Source organism: Pinus tabuliformis, chromosome 4_2, assembly GCF_031772625.1.
Source record: "Pinus tabuliformis cultivar Carrire ecotype Pingquan chromosome 4_2, CPIR1, whole genome shotgun sequence".
Classification (NCBI taxonomy): Eukaryota; Viridiplantae; Streptophyta; class Pinopsida; order Pinales; family Pinaceae; genus Pinus; species Pinus tabuliformis.
Genome location: NC_142304.1, coordinates 867,163,551 through 867,177,644, shown reverse-complemented (window position 1 = coordinate 867,177,644; position 14,094 = coordinate 867,163,551). Strand labels below are relative to the sequence as shown.

At 40.0% G+C, this 14,094-nt stretch overlaps 1 pseudogene; it reads right to left on the bottom strand.

Annotated features, from left to right (window-relative positions):
* LOC149172410 (large ribosomal subunit protein eL8y pseudogene) overlaps positions 1-2,791 on the bottom strand; it is a 44,235-nt pseudogene extending 41,444 nt beyond the window's left edge.
* Positions 2,792-14,094: the final 11,303 nt, after the last annotated feature.

Sequence of the window (14,094 nt, the reverse complement as noted above, 5' to 3'; positions counted from 1 at the left end):
TTTTATATTTTAATATGATATGCATAACATTGATTTTAGCTTGGGGGAAGCTGGAGCGAGAGGGGTCGTCTTTGGTCCCAATGAAAAAATGGTCTCTCAATTTGCTTGGGGAATCGAAATAGCCACCAACAACCTAGCGAAATATCTAGCCCTACAGAAGGGATTGGAGGTTGCCAATGAATGCAAAATCTCCATAATAAATGTTGTTGGGGACTCGATGCTCGTCATCCAATAGTTTACAAAGGCTAAAACGACCATTAGTAATGAATTTAGGGCCTTAATTCAAAGAATTTTTGCCTCTATCTCCCATTTTGAGTAGGTGAATTTCTATCATGTTTCTAGATACTTAAATTCAAATGTTGACGAGCTACCTATGAAGGGTGCAATCATGAACCAAGGGGAAATAGAGTCAAATCAAAACGTGACTTCTCGTCAATCCCTTTACATGTTGAGCATTTGATTTAAGAAATTGAAGTTGAGAGAGGGTGCTCTCCACCACCTTCCTCTAAAGAGTTTGGGTATGATGAAGAGCAATCAAGATCACTCATTAGTGGAATCTCAGGCCTAGCATCACTATGCTTTCCAGTCGACTCTCTCTAATCTTTGGTCCCAGATAATCATAATCCATCCCAGGTGTCTCTTGACAAAGTACAAGTGGCCTCCTAATCTGGCTCCAATCCTTATTAAAGGTCTTGTCTATTTAATTAGCATGAGGTTTGGGTCATTACAATTACAAGTGTAGATGTAATGTAAGAAAGTTTGTCAACATTTTTAAATGGCGAGAACAATATATATATATATACAAAAATAAATAAATTAAATGTTGGCTTCATATGTTTTAATTAATTTTCAAATTAAAAATATATAATATAAAATGTAAAATGTAAACAAACGTCAAATAATTTCACCTAACAATGATCTATCTCAGTCATCATAATTGGGTCATTACAATTACAAGTGTAGGTGTAATGCAAGACAGTTTGTCAACATTTTTAAATGGCGAGAACAATATAGATAAATTAATTAATTAATTAATTAAATGTTGGCTTCATATGTTTTAATTAATTTTCAAATTAAAAAATATATAATATACAATGTAAAATGTAAACTAATGTCAAATAATTTCACCTAACAATGATCTATCTCGATCATCATAATTTATAAAAGAAAATTTAACAAACAAAAAATAAGAAATTGGATAAATATAAAGTACAAAACCATGGGCAAAAAATAATAGATTAAACAAATATAAAGTACAAAGCCATCAATTATAACTAAACCATGGGCGATAACACTTTTCCCAAAAGCTACTTTAACACAATTAAATCTTGGCACTAAAAATGAATCATTTAGTAAGATGTAGACTCAAGTGATATTTATATATAATATTTAATTTAACAGAAATTAAAAAATTCATAATTTAATAATATTTTTAAAATCACCCGGACGAGGATGGCATTTGATTACCGTTGTCTTGTTTGCATTTATAACCTCCATGCATGCACACCACAAGTGGCAATCAAATGCCTTTAATTCTCCCTCTTGGCCTGCAAATACATCGATTTCAATGAAGCCCAATCCATTGCTCCATATCTGTCACGCCCCTACACCTGCGGTAGTCTTTCAACCGCTTATAGCGAGGTGCGGCACTACCAATCGTTTTCTTTTCACCAATACTTACGATTGTAGACTACGCCTAACATTCCTACTTAGTTTTATTTTCGTTACCAAGTATTATTAATGTGCTCCTTTATACAAGTGAAAGCCCATAACATTCACATAAACAACATTATACAACAGAAATGCACAACAATATAAAGGGAGAGGCAACTCCCCACAATATGAGTCTGTCCGAGTCAATATATTATACAATCTTCAATTTTACAAAGTACAAGTTAAATCTTGGGAAACCCCAAATTTACACTTAACCAATTTTCAACTTCGGCAAACTCGGTTGCCTAGCTCGTCGGCGCCTCTGCACGGTCACCGCACGACTCACCAACCCCTCGTTCTCCTGGTCGCACGATCGTGTTGTTTGCCCAACTTGGGCGCGCCTCGTCGTAACCAAGTCGCCACACACGGGCGCCTTCGCACGAGTCAACACTTCACCAAAATTCACACTGTGCACACTTGCACAACGGGCGGGCACTCACCCGAGTCACCCAAGAACCCATGCCAAGTCGTCGCACAAACCGGGCGCCCACGCCTTCGTTTCACCGTCGGGCGCTCCTTCGCACAACCCGGGCGCCACACCCGTGCATGCCCTTCTCCAACCGGTGGGCGACCTCTACCCGCGCCCTTCACCCAAAACCAAGATGTGCGTTTACCTCCGTGTGGCCTCGCCCAAGAACGGGCACATCACCCAAGTTCTGCGCCTTTCTACTTGCTGTGTCCACCCGTTTGATTTGTGCACTTCTTCAATGGTGCGATTGTTGAATGACCTCCAATGCACCTCCAATATATATGAGCAGGAGGTAAGGTCGTGGCTACCTAACCAACCTGCCCATGCGCTCAACCATCATCACAAATGCTTCAAAACTCAATTCGGACTTACTTTGTTCGCTGGTTGGCCCGTGGGTGTTCCATTACACTCCCATGCATATATAAATTGTTCACCCAACCTTCCACAAACTCATAACACCTTCTCATGCTTATGTTGAGTTCGCACTTCAGCTCGAACGCGCGTAAGAACTGCAGGTCCTAACATCCTCCACCTGAACTCGTTGTCGCCCTCGACAACATACCATCCTGGTAGCCATCCACCAAGATCATCAATATTTGTCTCATCCATGACGTCAACTCCTCCACAAACTGCAACCATTCTGCAACATATGTAGAACCACTGTCTCCATCATGTCTCGTCCTAACAATCATCTGTCACCAAGATCACCATACCAAGGTATACACCCCAACGATATGTTATACATCGGAAATCATCTCAATCCATGACCATCGACCATCTTGTCGCAATCTCCACATGCTGCTCTCTATCGTGGAAGGTTGGCCCCTCCATCTCAAGCTACATGCTTCCTACAGCATCTCGTGTCGACCTCATCATGTGTCGTCCTCGTGTGAACTGCTGTCATGATACTCCAACATATGCTAACACATCTCCGTACATGTCGGCCCCCATGTCTGAACTAGTCGGGTGATCAGTCCAACTGTCACGCTCAAACCATGAGAATGCACATCCTCATGCCATCATCAGTCATTTCTCAGAACATCCTGTCACATCCTCAACTCAATCAAGAATCCATCTCCATATAAGTGTAAGCCATGCTCAGGTCCATGAAGTAGTCCTCATCTCATCTACAACATGTTGTCCATGATGCTTGGTACCAATGTGCTGCCTGAAATCAGCCACATCTATCCCAACATCATCATCCATGTGTGCCTCCTCAATATGAAGAGACCATCTCATCAATCTCCAACTCTCGATGTGCCACATCCAGGTCCATGAAGCAACCTCCATCATATTTGCAATGTGCCATCCCTCAAGTCTGTCATAGAAACAGGTATACACCTGTCTCATCTATCCATGTGCTGCCCATGATCATAGATCAATCAACTCCCATGTGCCAAAAAGTGGTTGAGTCTCGGCTCAACCCATGCCCAAGTGTTGCCACCAAGGCATCATCATCGTTGTAACTCCATCACTCCAAAGTGTCTCATATTGATCCTCCACATCAAGTCACTCTTTCAAGCCATTCCCATACATGTATTTGAAAGTATGCACCCCATCCTGCATCAAAGTCTCTGACCTGAGCTCCTCAATGCATTAGATCCTCTAAGTCCACCATAGATGAAGTCCCTAAAAGTCACAACCTCGTCATCATGAGCTCCATCAGTCATCTCCAACCAACATCTCAGCAAGCATACAAGTCTCGACCCAAAGGTCTCTGCAAGATGCCTCAACGCTCCATGTAGTAGGAATGCTCCATAGTGTGCTCACAACTCCATCCAAGCCCATGGCCTTATTGTACAAGAGTGCACAATCTCTCCATCAGCTCATACATAAAACATCTCTATGTCACACCAGCAAATCTATCTGCACAACATCCCTACCTTGGCACTCCTCATTGGATGCCCATAAGAGACACCTCTACAAGTGCTCCTGCATAATGTCCCTACATAAGACTTCCATGCTCCATGTCTCCAACCTGATGTCCATGACTAAGTTGCCCATGTAGTCCAACCAAGTAGACCCATCACAACAATCGGTCATCCTCATCCAAGTCTGCAATCTTTGGTCTAGTGAACTCGGTCACCCAACCATATCATCATCATCACGAGTCCCTTCCTTCATAACTCCCCCACTAAAGATTCCACCAAGACTTCCTCTCTTAGTCTCGGCCATGAGAAGTCCACCCAAGTATCATCATACCTCAAGTGTGTGCCCTTTTCAATCTGTCCATGAGTCATGTCGGGCACTTAGCCAATTCTCTATGTGGCTAAAGCATGACCCACTCCTCCGCAACGATCATGATGTTCCTCCCTTGTCACGGGCCTTTGCACCTTCTACCATAAGGTCACAAACAACCCCAACAAGTCCTGCAACAGTCAACAATCCTTGCTTCTCCATACAAGGTCTCATCATAGTCATCCATGGTAAGATCCTCCCTAGCATCGGCAAACTAACTTTGCCCTTCCCTGCATACGGTCCATCCACCAAATGCTCAAATGAAACACAAGTATCAATACTTACTTCATCATCATCATGAGGCTCCGCCATAGGAGTATCCTCATCTATCCATGTCTGCAAACTGCACGATCCTGGTCCAACTTGATCAATTTCAAGTTCATCCTCCATCGTTGTCACATCTGCAACATCCTTGGTCATCACAGCTTCCTCTTCCTTGTCAGCACAATCTACAGCTTCATCTTACTCCATTGTCCAACCAAGTTGAAGAAGTTTGTCTTCAACATTATATTCCAAGACTTCAAGTTCCTTTCGAATCCGAGGGTTCTCTTATTTCAACCACTTCAACCTGTATAAGGTAAGCAAGAGTTTCCCTTCGCATTCTTCCAAACTTTCCATGCCTTGTCGTTCAACTTGGTCCAAGCACTACGCTTCACATCTGTTAAACTTGTTTCACCATTCACCTGAATCACCCTGATATTCCACCTGTCACCTGCAAAACTTGAACTTCCTGCCAAGTCTTCGGTCTTCGTAGAATCAACTCCTTGATTCAATTCACCAACTCTGATACCACCTGTCACGCCCCTACACCTGCGGTAGTCTTTCAACCGCTTATAGCGAAGTGCAGCACTACCAATCGTTTTCTTTTCACCAATACTTACGATTGTAGACTACACCTAACATTCCGTACTTAGTTTTATTTTCGTTACCAAGTATTATTAATGTGTTCCTTTATACAAGTGAAAGCCCATAACATTCACATAAACAGCATTATACAACAGAAATGCACAACAGTATAAAGGAAGGGGCAACTCCCTGCAATATGAGTCTGCCCGAGTCAATATATTATACAATCTTCACTTTTACAAAGTACAAGTTAAATCTTGGGAAACCCCAAATTTACACAGCCAATTTTGAACTTCGGCAAACTCGGTTGCCCAGCTCGTCGGCGCCTCTGCACGGTCACCGCACGACTCACCAACCCTTCATTCACCTCATCGCATGATCGTGTTGTTTGCTCAACTTGGGCGTGCCTCGTCGTAACCAAGTCGCCACACACTGGCGCCTCCGCACGAGTCACACCTCCGTTCACAATCTCAACACTTCACCAAAAGTCACACCGTGCACACTTGCACAACAGGCGGGCGCTCACTCGAGTCACCCAAGAACCCATGCCAAGTCATCGCACAAACCGGGCGCCCACGCCTTCGTTTCACGGTCAGGCGCTCCTTCGCACAACCTGGGCGCCACACCCGTGCATGCCCTTCTCCAACCGGCGAGCAACCTCTACCCGCGCCCTTCACCCAAAACCAAGATGTGTGTTTACCTTCGTGCGGCCTCGCCCAAGAACGGGCGCATCACCCAAGTTCTGTGCCTTTCTACTTGCTGTGTCCACCCGTTTGATCTGCGCACTTCTTCACATGAGCGAAGTTGTTGAGCGATGGTGTGATGGTTGAATGAGCTCCAACACACCTCCAATATATATGAGCGGCAGGCAAGGTCGTGGCTGCCCAGCCGACCTGCCCACGCCCTCAACCTTCATCGCAAATGCTTCAAAACTCAAGTCGGCCTTCCCTCAAACGCTCCCAAGTAAGGTTGGTCTTACTTTGTTCGCTGGTTGGCCCGTGGGTGTTCCATTACGCTCCCACGCATATATAAATCGTTCACCCAACCTTACACGCACTCATAACACCTTCGCACGCTTATGTTGAGTTCGCACTTCAGCCGGAACGCGCGTAAGAACTGCAGGTCCTTACAATATCCTTTATGCAAGCTCCCTGTACTTGGCCCTCGTGCCTCATTTACTTCGCAAGCCTCTTCCTCGGCGATGGTGAACTTTCTAGTAACCCTTTCTTGCCTCTTTTCCTGCCCGGCTTTTTCCTAAAGCGCCACTATCACTCACCCTGCTACACTCTCGTCTCCCTCCTAAAGAATCATTGTCATTCCCGCTACGACTTTGAACTCCCCTTCCTCATTCTCCTGCGTGCAACTATGGTTCACGAGCGTGGACAGGTCAGGCAGTGGACGTGGTCGTGGGCATCCCCCTCGTGCTGCAAGTTTTGACGAGAACTCAGTTCTCTTCAACCCAAACATTCCAATGAGCATATGACGCAATGTGGCTTCTCTGGAAGCCGAAGAAAGCAAGCGCCTTGGTGATGGGCATTGGGCCCTCTAAAATTCACTGGGCAAACACTTATGGAAGCATTAACAAGCCAAATAAGTAGCCATGAGAAAGGTTGTGGAAGCCAATACCCAAGTTAGCTGCCTCCACCAAACTTTGCATCAATTATCTTGCTACTTTGACATCTCCTTCCTTGTTGTCCCACTCTCCCCTTCCTCTTCCAACTCCGAAGATGGCATTCTCTCCCTCTCCATCTCACAAACGTCTCCCTCCCATTTTGCCCGGATAGATGATATCTAGTTGCATGGTCAAGCAAGCAGGGATGCAGAGTAGACACCGACACAACAAGCCTCGAGTTCATATGGTTGTCTCATCGTTGAGGAGCAACAAAAAGACACAATGGCAAACCAACAATGAGTCAGATGGCTCTACGACCTCCAAAGGCAAGCAAATAGTTTAAATTATCTTTCTTAATAGCTCTTATGCTCAGCTCTCAAGGAATTCGTATGAATATTTGTATTTTGGTCTTCAATTATGCATGTCACTTTCTCTAGCTCTGTCTAAGGATTGAGTTTTCTTTGACTCGTGTTTTCACTCAGGGACCTTCTGGTTTCCCCATGATGGGCAGTTGGTCCAAACTTGTTCTCACCAGCGTTACTATGGCTCTGTAAATTTTGTACATTGTTTTTGTTAATATGAAGTTCACGACTTGCTTACAATATATATATATATATATATATATATATATCAATTAATATTAATAAAAGATAATTGATACTAATTTAGGATAGTTAAATTTGACCATCAAAATTTAACATACTAATAGACCAATTATACAAATTATGTGCTTGGTCAATTAAAATAATTAATATAAAATAACTATATATATAGATGATTTAATAAATGCAAATATCTATATATGAGAGACCCATTAAACACTTAATAATCCAATACAATTTTTTTAAAATTATATTTTAAAGTTGTTTAATTTACAAAGATAAAGTGTTTCGGGGTTTTTCAAATGCGGAATCCATTTATGTATTCAAAATTGTATTTTAAACAAGAAATAAAATCTTGCTAGAAATTGTGTAGCCATATTCTAGCCCGAAAACTATTTGAGACATGAAATAACAATTATAAATTATATTACTTTTAAAATCAGCCTAGATCCACTTAATTTTGGATTACCAAGCGCTTGGAGATCAAATCTTTTGAGATACAAACTTCTTTTAAAATGAAAAAAGATTAGATCCAAAGTTCAGATAGATCTACACTGGTATTAATAAAAGCAAAAATACAATATAACAAATTAAATGGAATTGATTTATTATTTTTAATTTCTAGTAGAATAAGCATTATATTTTATTATTATTAGATATAACAGTTCATTTAACACACCACTACAATATCTCTCTCATACTAAATTATCAAATTCCTATTAGCCAAAAACAAAAAATAATATCTAACATTAAAAAAATACAAAAAATAATATCTAACATTAAAAAATAATGCAATGTAATGATACATTGCTTATTGACTCATCAATGCCATAAGAGTGCTATAAGATGATCATTATCACTAACAAATTCTTAAATTCGTAAGTATAAATAATGATAATTACCAAAAATAACCATAAATGCATTTATGGTAGATACAAGATAGATGGATGCTCATATAAACTCTTTATGCTCATATAAATTTTATAGAAGGAGAAGATGGCACAAGAGAGTGTTTCATCAAAAGCTAATACATTTCAGGGCAGCTACTTGAATTGTATCAGAAATGTGGAACCTTGTTCCAAGGCCAAAGTTTACAAGATCATGTGATGACTACGGTATATGCTAGATGGAAACTTTTTCTGGATTATGAAATCTTCAAAAATCTATTAAAAGAGTTTTGTGTAGCTTCATTCTTACATTTTCATTTTGTAATTGCTGATACTAATGTCCTCTTGATTTCTTAAAATATTATATATATATATATGAAATATTTTAAGGAATCAAGAAGATATATATTTTATATATATATAGTGCCTAAGCACCTAAACATTCTTTTGTACCCTCTGACGACAAGTGTTCAAGGTTTTGCCAGTGTTAAGACTTGATCACATGCCTTCTCCCCACACAAATCCACGTTGGCAATTTATCGCATGGTGTGTCAAGTGTTAAATGGCATGCCGATTGCCACCCTGTTTCAATTTGCTCCATTTTAAACCCTCTGGAGTGAATTTTAAAAAAATTCTCTCAATTTCTCTTGTTATATGTAATTCTTCCAACTAAGGGACGAGTAGTTCTGGAAGCAAAAATATATAAACCAATCAAAAGGTATACCATTGATTGAATAAACCAATACCAAGTTCCTGCTGGTTAACTATAAATTATAAAGAGGAATGGAAAAGGCTAAACAAAATTTAGAAAATTGTGTACAGAAGAGGGAGTTCTCATTGGAAACCTTTGAATTTTCTTTGATCTTTGTATAATCCCATGAAAGAGAGAGCCTTTAAACCCATGGAGACACTTGTACATGGTCTACAATTTTGTAAATCACCTTCACTCCAACATCAACTTGGTATACTCCGTAGAAAATTTCATATGCTTCTGCAAAACTTGTATGCATTGGAACTAACTCTTTCACCAAATAATGCGGTAATCATAAGATGACTTCTGTTATGTCAAAAAAATGTCACCAGCCCACAATACACATGAAAAATTGCTAAAAAGTTTATTATATGGTTAAAAATATTTCATTTTAAAAAAATCTTCAATCGGCAAAACCAGGCAGAAAGGAAAATGAGAAAATGAAATGGATGGGCAACAAACACCATAACTGTTGGTAGAATGGGAGAAAAATAGGAGAAGAAACAACAAAAAAACCACAACAGAATGACCAAGACACGAAACTGAATAAGAAACTGAATTGGAATTTGTTATTCAACAACGAATCTCCGCACATTACATTTCATGGGCATTTGTTTCTTTTATATCATCGACCGTCGTTACATAACTAATATTTCGGTATAAAACTGTAAAAACTGTCTAGTTACATTTTACCCAAAATTACTAATTCGTTGTCAAACTAACAAACTCCACCTTGACAACAATTTTCCTAATTTCTTGCCCATGCCCATTCATCATCTTTTCTGCAAGCCAAGAGAAGCTAAACACCACCGCAGCTTCTCTATTGTAACTAGCTTTGTGAACATATCTGCACAATTCTCTCGCGTATGGACCTTTTGAAGAGCTACTTTTCCGCCATCGATCACATGTCTCAGAAAATGATACCTTACATCAATGTGCTTGGTTCTGCTGTGATAAGCAGGATTTGTAGCCAAGTGAATAGCGCTTTGACTGTCACAAAGTACATTCACTTTCTCTTGCGTCCTTCCAATCTCATCGAGCAGACCCTTTAACCAGATTGCTTCTTTACTGGCATCTGAAGCAGCTATATATTCAGCTTCGGTAGTGGACAACGCAACTGTTTCTTGAAGCTTTGACATCCAACTAATTGCTCCACCTGCAAGAGTAAAGACATAACCTGTAGTAGATCTTCTTTTGTTCAAATCACCTGCATAGTCAACATCTACATATCCGCAGACTAATCCTTCACTACCGTTAAAGACGATGCAATGGTCACTTGTGCCTCTTAGATATCGAAGCACCCATTTCACTGCTTGCCAATGTTCTTTTCCTGAATTTGCCATGAACCTACTGACAACTCCAACTGCATGTGAAATGTCAGGTCTTGTAGATACCATCGCATACATTAAGTTGCCTACAGCGTTTGCATATGGTACATGAGACATATACTGCTTTTCTTCATCAGCTCTAGGACTCAAAACCGAAGAAAGCTTAAAATGGGAAGCTAAAGGAACATTAACAGGTTTCACATTATTCATAGAGAACTTTTCAAGTACCTTCTCCACATACTTCTGCTGTGACAACCAAAGCTTACCATTTTTCTTGTCTCTGTGTATCTCCATGCCCAAGATATGTTTTGTTGCTCCAAGATCCTTCATATCAAACGTCCTAGAGAGTTGAGCCTTTAACCTGTTGATCTCTTCCATGCTTTTGCTTGCAATAAGCATATCATCAACATACAAAGCTAAGATAATGAATATGCCATTGAAACTTTTTAAGTACACACAATGATCATACTCACTTCTTATAAAGTTCTGGCTCACCATGAAGGAATCAAACTTCTTGTACCATTGTCTGGGACACTGCCTCAAACCATACAATGATTTCCTAAGCTTGCAAACTAATCTTCTATTGCGACCTCGTACAAAACCTTCTGGTTGTTCCATATATATCTCTTCGTTCAAATCACCATGTAGAAAAGTTGTTTTAACATCTAACTGTTCTAACTCAAGATTAAGCAACGTAGTTAGTGCCAACACAGTACGTATAGAAACAAGTTTTACAGCTGGAGAAAAAATCTCATGAAAGTCTATACCTTCAACCTGAGAATACCCTTTTGCTACCAGTCGCGCCTTATACCTTTCAATACTACCATCAACTTTTCGTTTCAGCTTGAAGACCCATTTACATCCAACAACACTTCTCCCTTCAGGAAGCTCTACAAGATCCCAGGTATTGTTCTTGGCTAAGGAGTCCATTTCTTCCATAGCCATTTTCCATTTCTCGCTATCTGTATCATCTACTGCTTCCTGATAACAAGAAGGTTCCCCATCTTCAGTAACCAAAGCAAAAGATGACGCAGAATCTTCATACCTTTTGGGAGTTTTCCTTTCCCTTGTAGACCTTCTCAGAGCGACTGGTTGCTGAACTGGTTCGGAAACTTGCACTGGTTCAGAAGCTTCAACAGCTTCCTTTGTGTCTTCAACACCTTTTTCTCCAAAAGTCTCTCCTTCCTTTCGACTGTCACCGAAAGATCTAGCCTCCAACTGAACTCGTTGACTCGGCAATACCTGTTCCTGTTCAATTCTTTCAACATTTGATTTTAACAAAGAGGATTCATCAAATGTTACATCTCTACTAATGACTATGTTCCGCAATGTAGGATCCCACAACCTATATCCTTTCACTACATAGTCATACCCAACAAAGACATAACATTTCGACTTTGGATCTAATTTTGAACGCTGATTTTTCGGAATAAGAGAATAAGCATCACATCCAAATATCCTCAAATGTGAATAGTCACAAGACTGACCTGTCCAAACTTCTTCAGGAATTTTAGAATCAATTGCTACTGAAGGTGATCTGTTAACTAAATAACAAGCAGTAGACACTGCTTCTGCCCACAACTTCTTTTGCAAGTTAGCATTGCTGATCATGCTTCTGGCTCTTTCCATAAGAGTCTGATTCATACGCTCAGCAACACCATTTTGCTGAGGAGTATAAACAGCAGTTTTGTGTCTAACAATGCCCTCATCCTTACAGTATTGTTCAAATTCAACAGAAGTGAACTCACCACCATTGTCAGTTCTTAGACATTTAATAGATTTGCCTGTTCTTTTCTCTACCATTACTTTAAATTGTTTAAAGACATTTAATACATCAGCTTTCCTTTTTATCATATAGATCCAAACTTTACGGGAGTAATCATCAATGAACGTTAAAAAATACAATGCACCCCCATATGACACAACAGGGGAAGGCCCCCACAGATCAGAATGAATGTAGTCTAAAACATCTTTACTATTATGATTTCCAACTTTAAATCTCTGTTTACACTGTTTTCCATACACACAATTTTTACAGATATCTAAATTCAAGGATTTCAAACTGGGAAGAGATTTACGTTTCATCAGTATATGAAGACCTTTCTCGCTCATATGACCCAAACGCTGATGCCACAGACGAGTACCTGCTTTTTCCTTTTCTGACGCAACCGCTGCTTCACTGACCTGAGTACTTCCTTTTAACCTATAAAGATTTCCGACCTTTTCTGCCTTCATAACCACAAGGGCTTCTTTAAAGACTTTCAAGACGCCATCCTGACCTATAAACTTATAACCATCTGAATCCAACACTCCCAAAGAGATTAAATTTTTCTTCAAGTCAGGTACATGTCTAACACTAGTTAATGTCCTAACTGTGTTATCATACATCTTAATCCTGATATCTCCCATCCCAACAGTCTGACATAACACATTGTTACCCATAAACACAGAACTACCGTTTACATTTTCATACGAGGTAAACCAATTTCTATGTGGACACATGTGATGCGAAGCACCAGAGTCTAACAGCCAGCTATCAAAACTCTGAGAGACATTACATTCAGGTGAAGTTTCATCTATCATACATAATTCTTCAGCAGATAAAACTTCGTCTATCATACCTGAATCGACCTGATTCGCTTCGTTCTTCGGGTTTTCGGATTCCTTCCGTTTCCAACAGTCCTTCTTCAAGTGTCCAACTTTACCGCAGTTCCAACATTTTGCCTTACACTTCTTGCCCTTCGATTTTGACCTGGAAGACCCCCTTGGTTTTTCTCCTCTTTCCTTTGAGCGTCCTCTAGCAACCATGGCTTCTGATGCAACTGTTTCAGTGTTGGATTTCCTTCGTACTTCTTCAGACAGAAGAGCTCCCACGACTGATTCAAACTTCAAAGAATCAGCAAAACTGATGCTGATTGAAGTTACGAAGTGATCCCATGATTCAGGCAGCAAGGTTATGGCTTTATCTTCTTTCTGTATTTTGATTTCCATATCTGTTAATTGACAAATTAGTGTATTAAAAACATTCAAATGTTCTGCAACGCTTGAACCTTCTTTCATTCGAAGACTGTATAACTGTCGTTTCAGATAAATTCTGTTGGTTAATGATTTTGTCATATAGAGGTTTTCAAGTTTTTCCCACAATCCTGACGCCGTAGTCTCTTCAACAATGTTGAAGAGAACTTCATCCGCTAGGCATAACCGGATGGTACTGAGAGCTTGGGCATCCAAGTCCTCCCAGTTTGAAGTAGTCATGGTTGCAGGTTTCTTAGCTACTCCATCCAATGCCTTGTGCAACCCTTATTGCACAAGCAGATCCTTAACCTTCAGTTTCCAAAGAGCAAAATTGCTCTTTCCGGTGAATTTCTCCACCTCGAATTTTGCATTCGACATCTTGGCCATTTTCTAAGACTTTCAATCTTCAGTCTAGGGTTTTAAAAAAATATTTTAATTTTCTTCTTCCAAAAAAAATATCCAATGCCAACAAAGGATTTCCAAGTTTTAACTCTCCCTACTTCAATTGCTGAATAATTTTTCCAGGGAAAAACCTCTGCTTTTTTTAAATTCAAAGAAAACCCTTTTTTAAGAAAACTTCTTTTCTCCTTTCCTTTAAAAAAATTTGTCTTCTTTTTTCTTGACTTTCTCACA